Raw genomic sequence first — 21983 nt, 5'->3', positions numbered from 1 at the left:
GATCCCTAAAAATAAAAGCCTGTGTGCTTTACATGCTTTTGAGTCTTATTTTCTAATCACTGGGGTTAATATGAGAGTAGATGACTTTGGCAATGAAATGATATTTACGAGCTTGGGCCCGAGTTGATAATCAACTCCTACAAACCATATTTCCTGGAGAGTGGAAAAATAGCCTCAAGCTATAGCATAAGGTAATAAATGACATGGAGATTGAATATTTGCCCTAAAGCTTTAATCACTGTAGATCAATAATCCAAAAGACTCAGCACAAAAGAATCCACTTGAAGATCACTGTTCTTATACTAGGAAGTGTAAGTATAAAAACTATTCCCTTTAGAATCCTCACCTCCCTCCAGCTCTCCATCCTACCCAAATGTTAGATATATATTTGGTTTATCACCAAATGACTTGTAAAATGTTTGTGATGATACAAGATAAAAGTGTTACATAGAGGACAGCCCCTATTTCTGATTAGGAGTGCTATGTTTGCATTTTACTCCTGTTGTGGTTTCCTGTCAACCTGTAAGCAGTGGGTAACCTTTTAAAAGGCCTCCCTCACTGAATCTTAGAAAATTTCAGGTAGTACCAACATAACATGGATGTTATGCAGAGTTAATCACTCTGAAATCTCCCAGCTCTTCCTGTGTACATGTTTTTGGATGGCTCTTACCCCCTCAAAAAACACTGCACCATACCCTGGGACAGTAACTTCAAAAGGGATCCTCGAAACCATCCAATGTCAGTTACACTCTACCTCCCTCCCGTGGTACATGGTTCCTGGAGGTGAACCACGGAGGTTCATCAAAGTATATGGTTCTCAAATGTTGGTGGGCATCAGAATTTTCCCAAGGGGGCTGCCTGGGCCCCAACCAAACCTACTGAATCAGAGTCCACCAGCGTTGTTCCAAGGAATCTGCATTTTCTGAAGCACACCAAAGTTTTGAAAACCACTGATTTGGTTCAATCCCCTCGTTTTACAAAAGAAAAAACTGAAGCTCAATGAGAAATAATTTATGTAAGGTCCAATCGCTTCAAACCCAGGACTAGAATTGTTCTGTAGTTTTTAACAGGGAAAGGCAGGTCCTTGGGATATTAAAAAAAACACTTTGCCAAGAGTTTCACAGCTTTCAGCATGTGGTCCTCTTTAATGTTTCTTTTTTTTTTTTTTAAAGATTTATTTGTTATTTCTCTCCCCTCCCCCCCCCCCACTCCATTGTCTGCCCTCTGTGTCCATTCGCTGTGTGTGTTCTATGTCCGCTTGGATTCTTGTCAGCGGCCCCAGGAATCTGTGTCTCTTTTTGTTGCGTCATCTTGCTGCATCAGCTCTCCATGCATGCAGCGCCACTCCTGGGCGGGCTGCGCTATTTTCACGCAGGGCGTCTCTCCTTATGGAGTGCACTCCTTACGCGTGGGGCTCCCCTACGCAGGGGACACCCCTGCGTGGCACAGCACTCCCTGCGCTCATCAGCACTGCATGTGGGCCAGTTCACCACACAGGTCAGGAAGCCCTGGGTTTGAACGCTGACCCTCCCATGTGATAGGCGGACGCTCTTATCAGTTGAGCCAAATCCACTTCCCTTTAATGTTTCTTAACACCAGTTTATTAGACAAAGGATCACTTTTCCCGCAATGAAATTCTTCAGTTCTCTCGCTAAATAGCAAGTGATGGCAGTATCACCAGAAATCAGCAGCATCTCATGACAGCAGATCACCAGAAATCCAAAACCAATTATAACCAGTACCTGGGGGCCTACTGTTTGTTATGCTCTCCAGAAAGCAGAACTAATAAAATCCAACCCATAAAGAATGAAATTAGCCATGTAAAGAGAAGCATTGAAGAGCAGTGGTTAAAAACACAGGTTCCAATGTATTCTGGTTTCAAGTCCAGTTTTGCCATTTCAGTTTTCTTATCTGCACAATGGGGATAAAATTACTAAAGTGTCAATCTCCCAGAATGATTGCGAGAAGGAAATAAGAGACTGTGTGAAAAACACTTTGCCCAGTGCCTGGCACCTAGTAAACACTCAATAAAGGTTAGTTGCTATTGGTGGTGGTGGTGATCATGATGAGGATGGTGATAATGGTATAGTTCACAATAAGGCACCTGAGAAAAGCTGAGAAAAATCCACACCTATCCAGTGTGACATGAGCCTGAGTACAACTGAAGAAAGCCACAACTTAACTGAAATATAATTCAAGCTAAAGCAATATTGTTTTAACAGAATAGACAGTCAGCTTGGAGTTAAGAAAAGGAAGCCACTAAATCCTTGTTGAACCCCTAGGTGTCATCAGACTCTGGGCTCAGTGATTTCACACCTTATATCATCTTTATAACAACTTCATGAGGGAATGCAATGATTATAACTCCTGTTTTGAAGATGGAACCGACGTGCGTAGTGTTGGTTTTTTTTAATTTATGGTGGAGACAGGATTCCAACATGGATCAATCTGACTCTAGTACTATGTATGGGCAATACCTCCACCTGCGAAATGCAAACTCAAACTGACTGCCAACTGGCCTTTCTTCTGCAACACTTTAAAAACACTAACAGTTTTCTCATAATCTCTTAAATTCTTAAAATTATTTTTGAAAAGGGTAGAGGGCTTATAGAACAGTAGAAAAGACTGGCATCCTAATAGTCATTTTCCAGAACTTTCTGCAGATGGAAACATCCACCCTGATGACATCCCAAGCTATAATAGTAGCTCTGTGTTTTTAAATCATTTTGTTGGTGTTTTCAGCCAGGCCCTTATAAAACAGTTCTCTGTGTAACTAACAAACTACAATTATTCCCTGAAGTATACCCTTAACTACAAAGGGCTAACAAGTGAGAATTGGTAAAGACTGCAATCATGATTGTTCTAAATATTTTGCAACCCGTTGAACACATCAGCAGCAATCCATGTTATGCGCCAAAGCAGGAGGGCAACACACGTGAAGCATCAGGAGAGCCTGCTGACTTGCCGTCGGGGACCGTCAGGCTCCTGCCCAGAGTAGGTTCGGAGCGGGTCTCCTCTCTAACTAGAATTGTTGCAGCAAGGCTATTTTTTTCATGACTGCGACCCACTTTGAAAGTAAATTTTATGTTTTCCTACTCAATCCCTGAAGTGGGATACGTCTAATAAACCAGGGGAGAGTGGGAAGTTGGTAGACACACATGAAAGAGCTCATCAAGCCAATTTCTTCTGCTCTTACAACTGGAGTCACCTGGTGTCTGGGGAGTTAGAACCAGAACACAGCAGCTTGATAGCCTGAAACTAATCACAATTTATTTACGTATGATTTGTTTTCTCAGGAGCAAAACAAAGAGTTTCCAGCAGCAGGCTTGCCTGACACAACTCCCTCTTCTCCATCAGGTGTCTTTACCTGACACATTCCCAGTGGGAGGGCTTAGGAGATCTGGGTTTATACTGAGCTGTTTTCTAACCCACCTGTCCAGAGAGAATCCAAAATCTGTTCTTCTCCAAGTGACAGTATCTCCCACATGGAGTGATTCCTCTGTCTCTTATGCCTTGCCTCCAGCGCCCTCTATGGGAGCTTGTAAGAAATGGGTTCAGGGAACTAGGACAAAAACTGTCCCTGTTTGTCTGGGACTGAAAGGGGACTTTCAGTCCTAAAATCAGGAAAGTCCCTGGCAAACGGGGACAAGGTGGTCACTCTATTAAATAAAGGAGGACCTAAAACCTTGTGTAGAGGGTGGGGTGGGGATCCTGCACTATTAAACCTTCATCAGTTTATGGCTGAAGCAGGATGTGGAGGGGACGATGGGCCACCCTACATTCCCAGCGCAGGGTTACCCAGGAGAGAGAACTGAGCCACTGATTAAAGAGATCAAAGCCCCCAAGGCCCCTGACTCAGAGCAGTGTGTCGGATTCTGCAGCCTAGGCTGGAGAAAGAGCAACCTCAGCTGGGGTTAGTGATGTACATGTTTCCTTATGGGCCATGAATCATTCATTCACTCAACAAATAACTATTAAGCACCTCCTGTATGCCAAGAACCACCCTAGGCACCAGCAATACAAACCAGTACAACTGGTCCCTGCATTCAGTCTGGTAGAGATGATTGTACAATGTTGTAGTCCAGTGGGTATGTGCCATCATGATTGAAAAACTGACGAGGGGTAGGGAGCTCCTTTCCGTGGGCACTTGAGCATGGCCAGCACTGTTTGGCAGGGGTCAGGCCCAAGGCCTGGTTGAGGGAGAGCCAGAATCATTTTAACCCTGCTCCACCGCTAGCCCACTTTTTCTGCCTGGCCCCCAGGGACTGACAGAGCCCAGAAAAGATGGGTGAAGGCTGTGGTCTAAACCTGAAAGAAGAAACAATGTCCAGCCACAGGGAGTTGGTAAATAAATTATGAGCTACTAAAGATATTTTATGCATTAACAGTAGTGAGAAAGACCATGTAGCAACACGGGGCAATGCATATGCTATCAGATTAGGGGTTTTTTTTGTTTTATTTTTTTTTTTAGATTTTTTTTTCTTCCCCCTCCCCTCCCCCCAGTTGTCTGCTCTCTGTGTCCATTCGCTGTGTGTTCTTCTGTGTCCGCTTCTATTCTTGTCAGCGGCATGAGAATCTGTATCTCTTTGTTGCATCATCTTACTGCATCAGCTCTCCGTGTGTGCAATGCCGTTCCTGGACAGGCTGGACTTTCTTTCGTGCTAGGTGGCTCTCCTTATGGGGCACACTCCTTGCATGTGGGGCTCCCCTACGGGGGGGACACCACTGTGTGGCACAGCACTCCTTGCGCACATCACCACTGCACATGGGCCAGCTCCACATGGGTCAAGGAGGTCCTAGGTTTGAACTGCAGACCTCCCATGTGGTAGGAAGACTCTCTATCCATTGAGCCAAGTCCGCTTCCCCTCAGATTAGGTTTTGTAAAAAGTAAATGTGTAGGAAAGTGGATGTGGAGCGATTGGGCTCCTGTCTACCATATGGGAGGTCTAGGGCTCGATTCCCAGGGCCTCCTGGTTAAGGCAAGCTGTCCTGTGCAGCGAGCTGGCACTAGCAGAGTACTGGCCTGCACAGGAGTGCTGGCCCACACAGCAAGCTGGCCCAAGAGGAGAGCTGGTGCAGCAAGATGACAGAACAAAAAGAGACACAGAGAAGAGACGCAGCAGACAAGGGAGCTGAGGTAGCACAAGAGATTGAGCACCTCTCTCCCACTCTGGAAGGTCCCAGGATCAGTTCCTGGTGCCACCTAAAGAGAAGAAAAGCAGACACAGAAGAACACAAAGTGAATGGACACAGAGAACAGACAATGTCGTGGGGATGGGGGGAGATAAATAAATAAATAAATCTAAAAAAAAAAGTAAATGTGCGCTGTACCCATGTACGATTAAATATGCATCTGGATGTAGACTGGAAAGGAAAATATGGAAACTGATCCAATGCATTCAATGGTAAGATTATGCATGATCTTTTATTCTTCTCTGTTCAAAACTGGGTTTAATATAATAGTTTTTACATTAAGGCAAGGATAAATATCTTTAGTTCACATGTACACAATTCTAATAAAAAATACAGTTTAAAGAAATACTGATAAAAATTAGGACTTGGTAGACAAAAGGAAAAAAGAAAGGAAAAAAAGAAAAGTCCTAGATTAACACATCTGAAGTTACCCAGAAAGAGAAGGGGGAGAAAGGTTTTTACAGGGGAATTAATTCTTTCAACCCATGCGGCTTAATTATTTTGTCCATCTTCCCACCCTACCGGTGCCAGAGGTGGAGTCAGAACACCCAGGCCAGAAGTGAATCCACCACCCAGAGGAGGCCGGATTAGCTGATGGGCCTCCAGGCAGGTAGGAAACGTAATAAGAGGCTGGTGTCTTTCCAAGAGATGAGCTCTGAAGGATAACAAATCCAGTCTGCCACGGAAATGAGGAGATGGAGACTGATTCAACAGCCTGGCCAGGCCAAGTGGCGGCTTCCCACAGTACCCAGGGTGTGTGCAAATGACTAAGGAGGGACAGGTTCCCAGCTGCCGAGGGCCTATCTCTGGTGACCTTGGGAGTGCAGTGCCAACAGGAAGCAGCCATACCAGCAGCCACTCCCTTTAGATAGCATCCTCCCCCCACCCAGCCCCTCATACCACCGGCTCCACACCTACTCCATGGTACTTCAGAAGAAGCCTGAGATTATGTAAGTTGTTAAAACAACAGGATGCCTCCTATCCATCCAGTTCCAAAACTCCAGGGACACGGATGAAGTGCCAACACATTAAGTTCCACACCCAGGCCCTCTCCCAGGGCCTGAGGCTTCTCTCGGGGTGAAACCAGGCCTTAAGTAAACTGAAGGAAGTAGGTATTAGCATGTAGGAAACTTGAGTAGTTGTTTGAAATGCTGTAGCACAGCTTTGTCCACTTGGAAACATGGGTCTGGGGTCAGAGGTGGCTGGCCTTGGAAGTTTGCTCCTTGTCCTTCACCCCACACTCTGTACCCCAGAAAGACAAAAGAAGGTGAAATAAAAATCCCTGGGTAGAAGTGTTCTGTCTTCACCCTAAAAACCAGTTCCACAATGCCAGGACCCTGTTTGCAAAGAGTTCTGCTCTCCTGCTCATGCCCTAGACCAGCAAACGGGGTGCCCTGGGATCCCATGATCCTGACCCTGAGGAGATCTCTGAGGGGAATTTGCTGTGGACACTCCTCCCCAACTCACCCCCCAGCATCTTCCTGGAAAAGAGTCAACCTCTTCCCTAGGAAAGAAGACGGTAAACAGAGGCCTGGGAGACAGTGAGGGATCTTTTCCACGTGTTCGCTCAATTCTTCTTGACAGCTGAATAGAGAGCTGGGTGATAGGGCAAAGCCAGCCAGGCAGGAGACCCAGGTCCAGCCCCAATGGGTCAGAATCCTGGCGACAGAGAAGCGGAGTGCACTAAAGGCCTCCGGGCAGGTGTCACATGCGTGGTCCAACAAGCCAGGAAGCTCAGAGGTCAAGAGAGACAAGCTCCATGAGGAGACCAGGGTAGGCTCATGGAATGTGGTGCCTGAGCTGGCCCTGAAAGGGCAGCAGAAGGTGGAGAGCAAAGCGCAGTACAAGGAAGAAAGGCTCTGGGGTCAAAGCACAGGCAGAGATGAACCAGAGAGACGGGTGGGGCCTGGCTCCCAGCGCCTCATCCCCAAGGTCCTGATGCCCAGCCTAGCCTGAAGTTCAGACTCAACTAGCTCCTCCTGTCTGGCAGACATGGACATGGGTCTTGGAATGTGTGTGAGGGGGAGGGGTCCTGTGTATTATCCCATAGCATTGTTCTCTGATCTGGCACTTTGGCTCGTTTTCAACCCTATGGGGATGCCACGTGGTGCTGCATTTGATCTCTGTCAAAGTGGGGGACATCAGCAGCCCTCATCCCCGGCTTCTCCCCTGGCCCCAAGCTCCCAACCCCCAACCAAGCCAAAACCCACAGGAGGCAGGAGAGCACCACCATGCTATCCTCTGCCCAGCAACCCCTGTCTGCCCTCCACTTGCCAGCCCCTTGTTCTCAGCTCAGCTAAACTACACTATGGAGTCTTTCCCAAAGGGCAATAGGATTCCTGGGGCCATCTGATTTCAAACACTGTACCCCTCTGGCCCCCTTGAGCCCTCACCTCACACTTGCCCAGCCACACGCTGTGGTCTTCAGCGGTTGCCAGGGCAGGGGCCTCGGGCCAGGAGATTCTGCCCTGGGGTTTGGCACAGGGGTTCCAAAGTAGAACCTTTAGCCCTTTCCCCTTTAGCCCTCCCCTGCCCTCCCCATCACCCCTCCATTCACCCCCTTGAATTGGGTTTGTGTCCATGTCTATCTGTTCCAGGAGACTGCAAGTCTCTGGGAGAACAAGGGCCTCATCCCTCTTGCCTCCATTTTCTCCCCACCTGCCCACAGGCCGGTGCCTACACGGCTGGGAAGGCTCCACGGAGCGTGCCTCCGGGCTGAGGAGCCCAGCCCCTCTGCCTTCCATGGCCAAAGGGCTCCCCCCAGAGGACAGTCAGCTCCCATCCCTGTCCACACAGACCTTTCTCCACCAGGCAATGGATGAGCCTCCACCCAGCTTTGCTAAAGAAACTCAAAGCTTCCAGCTCCCTTCCAGAACGGCACCTTCTCCCAAAACAGCCCCCCACCAGGCCTCCCCTCCAGCCCCAGAATGTCCCCGTCTATAAATAGGGAAAATTGGGGCCACTCAGAATTCCACCTCCCACCTGAGGGAGGAGGGCGAGGGCCTCTAAGAGCCAAATGAGGCGATCCATGGATGGTGACAAGCTACCAAAAAGTACAAGGTGCTCTTCACACCCAAGGGGGTTTTGGGTGGTTGTCAGCAAGATGAGAGGCGCTTTGAGAAAATTCTCCCCTCCTGTTTTCACTTCCTCTTCTCTCTCTTAACCCTGGGAAGGGGAAAATTCAACAAAGATTAGCAGCTGACGTATAAAAGTACCAAAACAACATTCTTCTAGTTGCATTTTCACAGTATCTGCTAGTGACAGACATGTGGCTGGGTTCTGATGTTCCCGGCTCAAGGCCGGATCAGAACCAAATGTGTGGTTGGAGGAGCCCTCAGGGGCCCTCAAGTCCCAGATTCCACCACACTGTCCGAGAAAGGGCCTTCCGGGAGGCGCAGACGCCTCCAAGCCAAGGGCGCGTACTCCCACACTCAGGCAGCCCTGTCAAAGGCATCGTCTCTGGGTTGTGCTAAACCACAGGGGCCTGCCAGCCCCTGGCCTCGGCGGAGGCCCTGGGGGTGTGTCTAAGGCACCAAACACCCAGGATGCTCTAACCCTACCCAGCCTGCCCCTCCTGCCCCCAACAAGCTCCCAAGCAGCCAGACACAGGGAGCAGCAACTACATGGGTGCTCCACTTTCGTCCCCAGCCAAGCAGCATCAATAACATCACTTGGGTTTACGGATATTAATAATACATTTTTTTTATTAGAGAAGTTGTGGGTTTACAACAATCATGCCTAAGATACAGGATTCCCATACACCACCCTATTACTAACACCTCGCTTTGGTATGGAAAGTTTGTTACAATGGATGAAAGCACATTTTTATAATTGTGTTATTAACGATAGCCCACGGTTTAATTTAGGGTTCACTGTCAGTGTTGTATAGTTCCCCGATAACAAATATTCGTCCTGCACGTTTACTATGGTACCAGGCCCTGGGGTGAGTGGTGAAGAGTGAGCGAGAGAGAAGAACGTGTTCAGTGGGTCTGGGAAGTGGGAACGCCAGGCATGAAGCGTGTGGCTAAGAGGCGGTGACGCCACGCCCTCGAGGGACCCCGGCCCAGCACAGGCCAGCGCTCTGCCTGAATGCTGCCCGCACCCCCTTCCCAAGCCTGCCATCAGGGTACAGCCCTGGGACCTCTTCCAGCACCTCCACTTCCAGATGGGGGTACAGTGGCTTTGCCTAACAGTCTGCATCTCCTCCCAAAGGGGGTGGTCCCCACCTGAGGCACCATAAATGCGATTGTTGGCTTTTGAAGAAATATTTATTGCCCCTAATGCTTAATACAGTTTATTAGAGAATAGGTAAATGTTCCTGGAGTGAATGAATGCCAGGTGGTCCCAGGCTAAATTTAAGGACAGTGACCCCGTCTTTCACCTTTTTCTTCTCCACAGAGCTCCCAGGTGAGGCAACCACTTCAATGGTAGGACTAGCCCTACTCAACATCCGGGATCTCTCATTCAGCAAATATTTCCTAAGCTGCCAGGCTCTGGTCTAGGTGCAGGGGATACATCAGGGAATACAACACAGAACGCCCTGCCTCAGGGAGTTTACGCTCCTGGGGGATTTACTCTTTTGCGTCATACACATTTACCCTCTCCCTTTCCACCTTCCCCTTGCCCGCCCCCTTCGAGGCTTTAGCACTTGAGGGCGATGCCCACTTCCTCCCAAGAGAACCACATTCTGCAGGAAGGCTGGCGCAAGAGCGGGATGGTGGCCTCCCAGTCCTCAGGCACAGGTTTGGGGAGGTGGCTCTGTGGCTTCCTGGTCCTCAAATCTCACTCTGCATCCACCCACAGCATCTTCCGCCTTTTGTAATTAAAGGGAATGAAATAGAACCGGCTTTCCTAATGGGATGGTGGGACAGCTTCCTCGGCCCGGGCACCTCGCCAGCACTGGGCCTTGGGCATTTCTTCCTCAGAGGTGACCCCGGCTCCTGGGGCTGCCTGGTTCCCAGCCAGGAGACTTGGGCCTTGCACCCGTCCTTGAAGAGGGGCCGCCAGCCTCCAGGACGACTGTCTGCCGGAACGTGGGCGCAGTTTGGAGGCAGCCATTCCTGCTCTCTGGGGGCACAACCATGTCCCTTGGCTCAGGAAGTGGGACCGAGGGCGCAAGCCGCAAGTGTCAGCCTTAGAGACCCGGCCGGTGTTGTGTTCCTAAGGAGTTAGGCACACAGTGCAATCTCAGTAAAGATTTAGTAATGTGAAGGGTAAAATATTATCTATGTATTTAAAAAATGCCTAAGAACTATTTAATAGCAGGATGAATTTTTTTCAAAGCAATAAAGCTTTTTTTTAATAGCAAATGATCCCCTCCTAACTGCGTTTTCATGCTGTGAATTTGTTAAAGGTTTGAAGTGAACTGCATCTTTCCTGGGTTAAGTTTTTCTGTGGCCTCCCTACAGCTAAAATCATTTAGATCACCTTTATTCACACCCAGAGCGCTACAGAGAGGTGTCCAAATAATCCCTTTTCAATAGAAAGCCTTACAATCCCATCATCACAGAGAATTCAAAGGGTGATGTGGTCAAAGAAAAACGCCTTCCATTCTGTATTTCACTGTTCATAAGCGAAACCTTCTGGGTTCCATTTCTATTTCTGCCTGTAAAATTGAGCTCAGCGGGCCTGCTTTCTTCCTTGTATTGCCAACTGATGAGATCACCAAAAATTCAAGCCATCGTCCTTAACGCAAATAGTCTAAGAAGTTGCTGCAGAAGATGGCCTCTCTCCCCACAGCTGTGGAGGGAGAGGTAGCACCCAACATCAAAAACACAGCTCCTACAATCAGCTTTGATCAGGCGCTGGGCTGAAAGTTTTCATGGACATAGAAATCTTGCTCTCCTGGACAACACACAGACTATGCATACTCATCACTGTTCCCAGCTGGACTTAGGATCAATCTGTCCCTGAACGCAATCTTTCCTAAAGTCCTAAAAGATTTTAGAAATGGTTACCACGGCCTGTGAAAAGAATCCCCAAAGGTTTTCTCACTTGATAATGGGTTGTCTTGACAACAAAGTGATAGCTGAAGTGTCTGTATTCCTAAACGGCTTTATAGGCTCTCTCAGGAGAGAGTCAGTGGCATGTTTCTCCTCCCCCCTCCTTGCATAATGGAGCAAATGAAAGCCTAAGACTCTGCTGGCTTCATAAACATGCTCTGAAAGTCTATTTACATTAATAGAGAAAAGCATTTTTTTTCTATTGAATCCCTTATTGGGTCTATTCTACCTTGGATGGGCATCCTGAGTTTCTGTTCCAAGGGTTCGGCCTCCTGGTTCCCCCTCTCACCACTCTCCCCTAGAAGTCCTCGTTTCACTTGAACTTGCCCTTTGGATCCTTCAGAGTCTTTACTGTGAAAGAAAATAAACAAATCGTTATCACAATTAAGCCTCTGTCTCTTCGCATTGTTTCACTAAAGCTTTTCATCTGGGATGAATGATGGGGGAAGGCGAGGGGAATGAGGGAATAGGAAAAGTAACAACCACTGATCCCTAAAAATCACTAATAAAAAATCATCTCAATTAAAACTATTAAGAGTTCGTTCTTCAAGTTCAGTCTGACCCTGAAGAGTCAAAATTTGACTTTCAATTGCCCTGTAGTATCTAATTGAGATTCTAATTAGTCAGACCTAAATTGTAGAGTTGGTTGGTTCTTGGGATGCGGGTTTTAGCACTTCTCAGAAGCAGCAGCATGCCCACATCCACAATCTAATCCCCACTCCCCCCCCCCACACACACACACACACAAAGCATTCCTATAATTATAACCTAATTGATTCTGAGAACTCTTGTTGGCCAAGTATAACCAAGTACCGTGCCCTTGGCCCTCACATCATTTGCTTCCATGAGGCCAGTTCTTCTCCACTCCGATCATGACTACTCAAAACCTGACCATCCATTGGCTAAATACATTCAATACATCTTTATAATGAACTACCCTACAGACATTAAAGTAATGGTGTAGAAGAATACTTAATGACAAGGAGGAAAGTTCATGGCATATTGGTTAAGTGAAAATTGGTGCTATACAGTATAAACCTATTTTGAAAAGGTATATAATCATAGGAAAAAAAGAGACTGAGCAGATATAGTCATCTCTAAGTGGTTTCTATATCCCTTTTTGTGCTTTTCAATATGCCACAACAGTTCTGCAATGAGAACTTTTAGAATTGAACAAATGTAAAAAACAAAACATCCCATCATCTTTCAGAGACAGCTCAAATGCCATTCCCACCACGATAACTCCCCTCATCCCAAACTTCCCCTCCTGCCACCCATCTGTTTCTGTCTCTTTGAGCCAGCCTGCCTCGTTTAGAGTAACTTTTGCTCACCCTTTCTCTCCTGCTATGTTGTAAGCTTCTTACAGATGCGGTCCATGTCTCTTTCATCTTTTTCTCATCCACCACCCTTGCCCAGAAGGCCGGGAGGGTTCAGTGAGTGCTTATGGAAATAATTAAAAAGCAACTTCCCAAGGATACCAGTAGGGGTCAGACCGCCTAGAGGTTTGCTGAGGGGGGGGGTTGTTTTGGGGGAGGGTGTGGTTTTTCCAAGAGGGCTCCACCTCGTAGTACCAGCTGTCTGAAATTGGGGACAGTCACACTTCACACCCCAACCTTACGAGTTTACAAAACATTTTCATACCTTTCCACTCATTTGGTTGTCATAACAAACCCACCAAGACCCCGTATTATTTCCCCTGGTTCACAGATGGGTTAACCATCCTCAGAGAGGTTAGAAAACAAAACCTTTAGGCGTGAAAACTTGCAATGATAAGAGCTAGAGTGTACTGAGGGCCTGGCACTGCTCTAAACACATTGCACGCCTTGTCTTGATGAATCTTCACAAAGTGCTTACGAGGGAGGAATTATTGTTAGACCCATTTTAAAGATAAGGAAATTGAGGCTCATAGGGGTTGCCTGAGAGCACACGGCTAAAAACTGATGGAGCTGGCGCTTAAACCCAGGTTTCTATATCCACAGCCCACGATGCTGCATACATAAGCATATAGAAGGTGTCAAATGAGGAGGAACAGACAAGAATTGCTGTGAAATTCAGGAGCTGAGTTGGTCTGGAAAGCCTTCTTCAGCAAGGTGAGGTGAGCTAAGCTTTTTCGGACATAGTTGAGTGGGGAGGATGGGGTGGGCAGCCTGCCTCACTTAGTGCTGTTTACAGGCCAAATGTCTCACAAGTCAGATTTAAGGACCCAATGCAAATCCCCACATCCCTCTTGAGTCCCAGTCTGTGCCAGTCACGGGGCTGGGAAGTGCAGGGATACAGAGGGTATTAAGAGGAGGTCCCTGCGCCTCAGGAACTCACGCTCCTGGAGGAGGCAGACTGGTGCATAAAAATAGTGACCCACGAAGACACAAGCCAACCACATTGCCAGTGCTTTAAGGCCTGTCCAGGGCTCTGAGGGGAAATCCCTGGTCCCAGTTCTGCCACTGGTTTAGGCAAGTCCCAGCCCCTCTTTAGGCCTCACCTTCTGTACCTGGAAATGGAGTCACTGAATATGTGAAGACTTCTGTGGACTCATGTCAATCATTTACATCCAATTTCTATTCTGTCATACCCATCTCATGGTTCCACATAATCAAAAGAAAATCTAACCCTGGCAAATAAAAATAAAGAAAAGCAGTCTATTTCTTGAAGGAGAGAATAGAAATAGCTCTAATCACCAGCTTTCAGCCCCCTGCCATACCTGGTCCCCGGGGAAAAGACGCCATTAGGTCACAGCACTTCCTCCTGGGATGAACGATGCTTTCAGAGATGGTGCAGATGGATCAGCCATGCAGGGTCCTGGGAAATCCGAGGAAGAGGAATGGTTCTGCCACAGTCGTACACCAACGACAGCCCCATCTGAATCCCAGGGCTAGAACTCATGTGGTCCTCTCCTAACCTCTGCCGTTCTTCCCAGGCCCACTCCAACTGCAACATGTTCCTCAGAAGAGGGGGCTTTCCTCTCACTGCTTTATTTCCTTCTGAGCCTCAAGAGACAAGAGGGAGTCTCAAGAAGTTGGCTTGGTGACATTTTCTTAAATATACAAATTAAAGGGAGACGTTTCCCTGACTAGGTCCAGTTGACCAGTGCAAAGCCACTTTAGATTTTTGAGCACCTTTAGCACCAAGTTGTGCATTTGGTTTCTTTTTCTATGTATATTCTTCCTTTCCTCTCTTAAAAGGCGGGGGGGGGGGGGTGTGGAGGGAAAGAAAACCAATCTGCAGAGGAAAATTCTTCCATGTTAAATGCTTTACCTTTTTCATCCCAGCCTCCAAGGTTAGATATCCAAACATAGTTTGAGGAAACATCTGCTACAGTAAAATGATCCCTTCTCTGGCAGGGAAGGAAGAGAAGGTCTCCTCCTTCCACCAACCCCTTCCCCCACCGCTTTCTACTGTCCTAAGCAATACTGAGGCACTCCAAGTTGCTCTTAAAGTTAGCATTCTTTAACTCACCATTCACATCAAGAGGATGGGGTCTCTGTAAGAAAACCTTGTCTTCCTGAGCTGCGGCAGAACCTAAGAAGATGTGATAAAAGAGAAAGATTTCCCAGTAGCTGCACCCACAAGGTTCCAGGGCCTTCACAAGGTGAAGCCAGTGCCAATGAATCTTCTTCCTAAGGGCCAAGCCACACACGCCCATTTATTTGGTACAAGAAGAAAATGTCCCCAAATCACCTTGAATTTCTCATCTGTCTGCCCAGCCCTATACTGGGTGCACAGGATACTAAAATGAAACAACAAAGTCTCCGTCTCCAGGAACCCAGGGTCTATGGAGGAGCAAGAAGGTCTTCATTCCTTCTGTCTCCCCATCCCCACCCCAGCAGCATAACCCTTGTATCAGAAGCTGGGATGACTCAACCTGGAAACACCACTGGCTGGGCTAGCGGCTGCCATTCTAGCTAAGAACTCACTGGAGTCTAAGAAGTTTAGAATTTGGGGCCATCTTGGTAGCCCTGGGCAGTCTTCTCTGTGGTGCGTCTGTGCTCTCAGCTCCAAGTAGGGGTCAAACCCACAAAGAGAAGACAAAACAGTCACAAAAACAGACACACTGCCTGCTCCCTTGGAGAAAGGAAAACAATTCAAGTAGAGGAAGATGCAGCATAGGCAGCCAAGACCCACGCCAAGACAGGCAGCCCAGGCGGAGAAAGTATGAACCCAGGCCGCCAGGGTCTTGCAAGGGCCCTGAGGGCCTGGGCCTGGGGACTGGGGGTGAGGCACTGTTACCACCTGCTTTGTTTGGCCAGGAGGAGGGGATGGGGGTGTGGAGAGGTTGCTTAAGTGGACTAAATTCATGCCAACTCACCCTACCATAAAACCCCACTATAAATCCCCAGCACCAAGAGGCTGGATCTGCTTAGGTTGGGTCAGGTCAAGCATGCAGCTCAAAGACCATCCTGTGCAGAGTAAGAGTCAACAGAGACCTGAGTTCAAGTCCTACACTGTTCCTTGCTCACTGTGCTCCCCTTGGGAAAAGTCATTCATGTATAAACAGGGAGACGTTGTCAGTACTTACCCATGGGGTTGCTGTCAGGATTAAATGAGATTAATGGTATAAAGCACTTAAACAGTGCTCAGCAGGTTGTCATCAGCTACATGGAGTTTTTTCTGACCCTCTCAGCTGAAAATTGCACCGGTCCCATCTTGAACTCATGTGACAGCCTGGCTTTCATTTGCTGCTCTTGAAGGGAAGATCCTTGTCTGATCCATATCCACAGCATCTAGCCAGAACTCTAAAGATGAGTTCAAATTTTAAATGATTCTTCTGAGGGGGGAAGAAAAAGAAAGAGCTGAGAAATAATTATGTCCACTGTCAGAAATATGCAACTACTAAACAAAAGCAAAGACACACTGACTTGATGGACCTTGGAATTCAGCTTATTGGCATGTAAAGGAAATTAAAGGACTCTGGACTCAAAGTGTGGCCCGTGGACATCACCTAGGAGCCTATTAGAAAGGCAGTATCTCAGACCCTACTGCAGACCTACTGAACTAGAATCTGAGTTTCAACAATACGCACGGGTGATTTCCATGCCTGCTAAAATTTGACACACTGGCAAAAGCAATGGTTCTTAACCTTGACTGCATATTGGAGTCATCTGGAGACTTTTCTAAAAATCCTGAGGCCCGGGCTGTATCCCAAAATGGTTAGAATTGCATTTGCAGTTCAGCAGGTAATTCCAATATGCAGCCAGGGTTAGACACCACTGATCAAGACCAAACCTACAATTTATAAGTCAAGAAACTACAGCCCACATGGGTAAACTGACCTGCCCAAGGTCAAAGAGCAAATATGTGACAGTACACTGATTGAACCCAAGTCTTCCCACTCCAGAGCCTTCTTCACTCATTGTACTTCATGGCCCTATAAGAAAATGGGGGTGAGGTGGGGGGAGCACTAGGCTTCCCTTTCTGGCTTGGATTCTCCCTGGTCAGCTCTTCAGCTTCAGGTCCCAAAGAGGGAGCTTCCTGGACATGGGAGACCTTACGCCTTTGACCTCTCCAATGAACTACATCCACACAGGGTTCACCCTCCGAGGCTGTAGGGTCCCAGACAATGGGGCCAGGTGGGCCTCTGCCTCCTCTCTGGCAGCCAGCCTCTGAGCTAGAAGCCCTCTCACTCTCTCCCAGCCTGGCCCTGCCATTCCCACACCCCCCTGCCCTCTCAGAGACACGGAGTGCTCTGGGACTGTCCCACCACCCAGGACCACAATTCTCAGAACTCAGGTGAGGTTTCTGAGCCCCCACAGCCTCTCAGCTCCCAGCTCCTCTCAGAACTGCCGGGACAGGCCCGTTCTCAAGTCAGCAACCGCGAAGGTTCTCGAAACTATTGGGCTAGAAGCTCCCTTGTGACTTGTTTGTGCTCTCTTGTCAGGGTTGGGAGGAGGGGGGGAGTGTCTCAAACCTCTGATTGTCTCTGCTTTGTGACTTTTTCTGGTCTGTTTTTGAAGTGGCTTTTTGTTTTCTGCCTCAGCTCACTCACCTTTCTCAGCTGCCGTGGAAAACAGTTTTGTTCTCCTGTTCTCTCCGCTGAGCTCTTGGATTCCATGTAAACAGCTCGTGCAGTGGCCCAACCAGGCTGAACCGAGAGGAGGGGCCTGAGCCTGGTGAGCCCTTGAAAATAAACATGGCATGAAGCTTCCTCATGCTCAAGGACAAAGAGGGGGCAGACACAAAAAAGTAGAAGGAACTTTCTAGGCACACAATTACTCTATGGCCTAGGCAGGTATGTTCTACTGCCACAGAGCAGGCAAGGATAGGGGCTTTCTCCTTCCATGAGCCTCAAGCCTGCTAGAAACAGGGCACCCACCAGCCAGGAATCTTTCTGGTATCCTCTCCTGAAAACGGAGGGGTAACTCTAGACCTGTGCTGGACAATACAGTAGGAGCCACTAATAACGTGTGGCTATTGACAACTTAGCATGTGGCTAGTTTGACTGAATTTTTAATTTTTTTATTTTTATTTTATTTTATTTAAATAGCCACAGGTGGAAAGCATCTGCTGTGTCAGACGATACAGTTCAAAAGCAGCGGATCTCATTAGAACCTCCTGGGAAGCGCTAAAAAATTTTGATGCCTGGTTCCAACCCCAGCTATTCTGATTTAATTGGCTTGGAGTATGGACTGAGCAGCAGAGTTTTGAAACACCATAGGTGATTCTAATGTGCTGCCAAGTTTAAGAACCTCTGGCCCAAAGGGTTTCCAACAGCTCTTCCAACTCTGGCACCCTACAATTCGATTTAGTTTCTGCAATAGTCAGAATTTAAGGACCAAGGAGTTTTGCTTAGAGAATCAACTCTAAAGAGAAGACAAGCAGGCACAGAGGTGCACACAGCAAATGGACGCATAGAGCAGGCAACGAGGGCAGGGGATGGGGGGAATGAATAAATAAATAAATGAATGAATAAATACATAACTACATACATACATACATACATCTTTTTAAAATAAGAAAAGGAGAGGGAAAAAAATACTAGGCCAAAAGGCTTCTCCTGAATGTTTGCCAAATTATTCTCCAAAAAAAGTCAAATCTTTACATTCCTACCCACAGAATGTGAGACCTATTTTTATGCATGCTGCTGTTGAGAATTGAGCTTTTAAAATTTAACAAGGTTAAAAAAAAAAAGCACTTGTCCCCAAGTGTTTCTAAGTGCACTGCCTGTGTGCCAGGTGCTGCCTGGGGTTTGGTGATAAAGATGAATGGAGCCCACCTCTGTTCTCTCTGAGCTCCCCTTCTGGCCAGGGAGGAGGCGGGGAAGTGGGCAGGTTTAAGTCAAAGAAGAACAAAATAGGTGCTAAATAGAGGTAGCAGAATCTTGCTGGGGAGCAGGGACCAAAAGCCTGTGATTCTTCGTGGGGAGTGCTGGCAAGTCTGAGGGGTGGCACCTGAGCGACCTCAAGAAGGATAAGGGCAGGTACTGGTGAGTGGTCAAGGTAGTGGTGTTTGGCAAACACCAAAAGGGGTTGGAGAGGGAAGCGAATTTGGCTCAATGGATAGGACATCCGCCTACCACATGGGAGGTCCAGGGTTCAAACCCAGGGCCTCCTGACCTGCGTGGTCGCCCAGTGCGAAAAAAGTGCAGCCTGCCCAGGAGTGGCACCGCACACACGGAGAGCTGACGCAGCAAGATGACACAACAAAAAGAGACGCAGATTCTGCGTGCCGCTGACAAGAATACGAGCAGACACAGAAGAACACACAGTGAATGGACACAGAGAGCAGACAGCTCGAGGAGGGGGAGAAGGGGAAAGAAAAGAACTAAATAAAAAAATAAATCTTAAAAAAAAAAAGGTGCTGGAGAGGCCAGGAATTGGAAGGGTGCCACTTCCGCCATCAGTGGATCCTGCCTTTATCAATGCTGAATGGTCAGGAAGTCCCTCCTTGGGTCTATCCAACAACCTCTCTTTGCAGCTTAAATCCCTCCCCTCTGCTCATTTGTCATGAAAATGGGAATTAAATGGATTGCCGTTCTCCATAAAGTCCCCTTCAGAGACTTCTAGACCAAGGCAAATGCCAAGAGAAAACAAGCAAGCATGATTTGTTTTTAGTGGTGAACTCAGTACTCTTTGGATCTTTTGCTCCTTTTTAAAAACAACATTGACTTGTAATATCATTAAATCAAAACAACAGAAACAAAAAGAGTTGCAGAAGTCAAGGTCCCAGGGCAAAGGCCAGAGTGACTGAATTCCCCAGGCCTCCCAGTCCCGGGGCCAGCTGGCACATCATTAGGCTGGCCAGTGCCAGCTGTGCAGAAAATCCTGGCTCTCCCACTTTGGACCTTAGGGAATTTACTTCATCTTATTGAGCTTATAAAGCATGGATTGTAAGAGAAGTATAAAAATTAGATTTGAGGGACAGGAAAGCATTTGGTTAAAAAATGATAGTGAGGGAGCAGATGTGGCTCAAGCGATTGAGCACCGGTCACCCACAAGGGAGGTCCCGGGTTTGGTTCCCAGTGCCTCCTGAAAACACATAAACAAACAGCAAGCAAGACGAACAAGAAGAAAAAACCAACTCAGGGAAGCCGATGTGGCTCAGTGATTGAGGGCCCGCTTCCCACATACGTGGTCCCGGGTCCATTTCCCCAGCAACTAAAAAAAATTAAAATAATAGTGAATGATGACAGTGGTTAAGAGGACAAATATAAGAATGTTCTTTCATGAGCTGTTAAGAATGTACTTCGCTATTCCAAGGTATTGATAATAGGGAGGTATGTGGAGAAAAATACAACTAATGCAAATTACCGACTATAGTCAGTATTATTTTTTTTCATCAGGTGTAACAAAGGTACTATACCAATGCTAAGGATCAATAATAAGGAGATATAAGGGGTAGGGAAAAATGAAGTAATGAAAATGTTCTAAAATTGATTGTGGTGATGAACATGCGACTCTGCGATTGTTCTGAGAGCCTCTGATTGTACATTTTGGATGGATTGTATGTGTGTAAATGAAACTATTTAATAACAAGAATAACCTGTGGTTGCCATCAGTTTAGGTCACAGTCCACTGGCCAGCCCCTGGCCCTCTCAACCGTCCCGGCATTTCAGGAAAAAGGCAAGTAAGTCCCTGGCCTCTTTGTCTCTGCTCAGTCTCAGGGAAGGTGGCTTTTTTTTTTTTTTTTCCAGAAACTCAAAGCTGAAAGATAAATTAAGGAACTCACCCAACTGTGTCTCAGAACAGGAGGTGGGAAGGGCATGCCAGCCACGGGACCTTTGAGAGCCGTGCCCCCTTTTCCACCTATTGACGGACACACTCCCCCTACCCCGCCTTATCACGTCAGGGGCAAAGTCAAATTCCCCTACCTGCCCTGCTTTCACCTCCACCCTCAGCACGCTGAGCTGGAACACACGATATCCCTGGAGAGTCCCCCACATCATCACAGAACGAAAACAAAAACAGCGAAGAAAAAATACCAAACCTTCCCCCTCGCCTGCCACCGCCCCACCCCCTTGACAATGCGTCGCCCGCACAGTGGGGGTTCTTTGACTCAGATTTCAAATACTACGAATGAAACGGCTTTTTTTTTTTCTTTTCACTTCTGCTATTCACACAGCAGTGCCTGACAGGCGCCATAATTCAAGTTCATTTTTAGATTTCTCAGCTGTTGGCCTTTGCCAAAATGGACTCAGGCAATTCAGCCAGTAAGAGGAAGGGAGGGTGAGGAATCACCCTTGTGGAGAATCTGCTCCCGGCCAGGCGCCTGATATCACTTCATCGTCACGGCTCTTCGAAGAAACCATATTTTCTACCCTATTTCTGCAGATTGTGAAACTGAGTTTCTGTGTACTTAAGCGAGTTACTCGAAGTCAAACAATTAATAATTAGCGGGACTGAATTTGAAACCAGAACCGACTCAAAAACCAAAGTTCTTTGTGCTGAACCCCACACACCCCCCTTGCTCCCGCAGCAAATCCACACGTACCTTCTCACCTGTATGTTTGCGCTCTCCCTGTCCCAGCCGCCTCCTGGACTTTTCCCTTTTCTGCTATGGAGCAATAAGAGGAGCGCCCAGAGAAGGTTCTGGAAATTTACGGCTTTTGTTGTTTTTTGTAAAGGGGTGGCACTTGCCTCATTCTAACCCATTTATGTGACTGACTCCTTGCCCCTAGAAATCCTGGTGGAATGGGGAGAGAAGGTAAGGCAGAAGCCTTACCACGGCTATTGGAGCTACCCAGGCCCGGGTTGGAATCCCAGCCTGGATACACAAGCCCTTGAATGCATAAGACTCAGCTTCCTTATCTATAAATTGGCAATGATATACCCACGGAGCAGGGTAGTTGAGAGACTCCATTGAGAAAAGGTGAGGGCAAGGGCCAGGTGGACACAGGCACCCAGCAAACAGCCAATATATGCGTCCTTCTCCTCCTCCCCCGTCACCCCCTCAGGAGAGGGGTGCAGGGCTACCACCAGGGAGCCTGGCCTTCAGGGCGCTTTAGTAACTGTCTCTGAAGAGACTCAATCTTCAAAACCGAGGGTGTGTGCTCAGGCCCGCTCTGAACATTCGTGGGGCCCGTGCAAAAGTACAAATGGAGGCTTACGTAACCACCTGTCCTGATGTTTATGTTATAAATCAAGCTGATAAATTGTTAAATAATATGGACTCTATCCTTCAACCTTGAAAAATATGTTTTTGTAATGACCCAAAAGGCCAAGAACAAATTTAGAATTCTCAGACTCCTTGGAGAGCTTGCCCCCTGCTCCCAGCCCTGGCCTGAGGCTTGGCCCCATTCTCCTCCTCCTCCTACTCCCCCATCTACACCCTGACCGCCCCCTTCCCCCATTAGCAGCC

At 47.6% G+C, this 21983-nt stretch overlaps 1 long non-coding RNA gene across 3 annotated transcripts; it reads right to left on the bottom strand.

Moving 5' to 3' along the window:
* Positions 1–4044: 4044 nt before the first annotated feature.
* On the bottom strand, positions 4045–21727 carry LOC101444183 (uncharacterized). Of its 3 annotated transcripts, XR_011646878.1 has the most exons (7): positions 20169–21723; positions 17176–17306; positions 15709–15957; positions 14649–14711; positions 13675–13803; positions 11425–11546; positions 8845–10353 (listed from the first exon to the last, which is right to left on the bottom strand). It is a non-coding gene; the product is annotated as an uncharacterized lncRNA (long non-coding RNA). The 3 variants fall into 3 exon arrangements; XR_011646879.1 differs by lacking the exon at positions 8845–10353 and adding an exon at positions 4045–8358 and having other exon boundaries at positions 13675–15957; positions 20169–21727; XR_009182458.2 differs by having other exon boundaries at positions 13675–15957; positions 20169–21727.
* Positions 21728–21983: the final 256 nt, after the last annotated feature.

This window comes from Dasypus novemcinctus, chromosome 21, assembly GCF_030445035.2.
Source record: "Dasypus novemcinctus isolate mDasNov1 chromosome 21, mDasNov1.1.hap2, whole genome shotgun sequence".
In the NCBI taxonomy this organism is placed as follows: Eukaryota; Metazoa; Chordata; class Mammalia; order Cingulata; family Dasypodidae; genus Dasypus; species Dasypus novemcinctus.
Note: the sequence above shows the minus strand (reverse complement) of the source record. Positions and strands in the feature narration are given on the sequence as shown.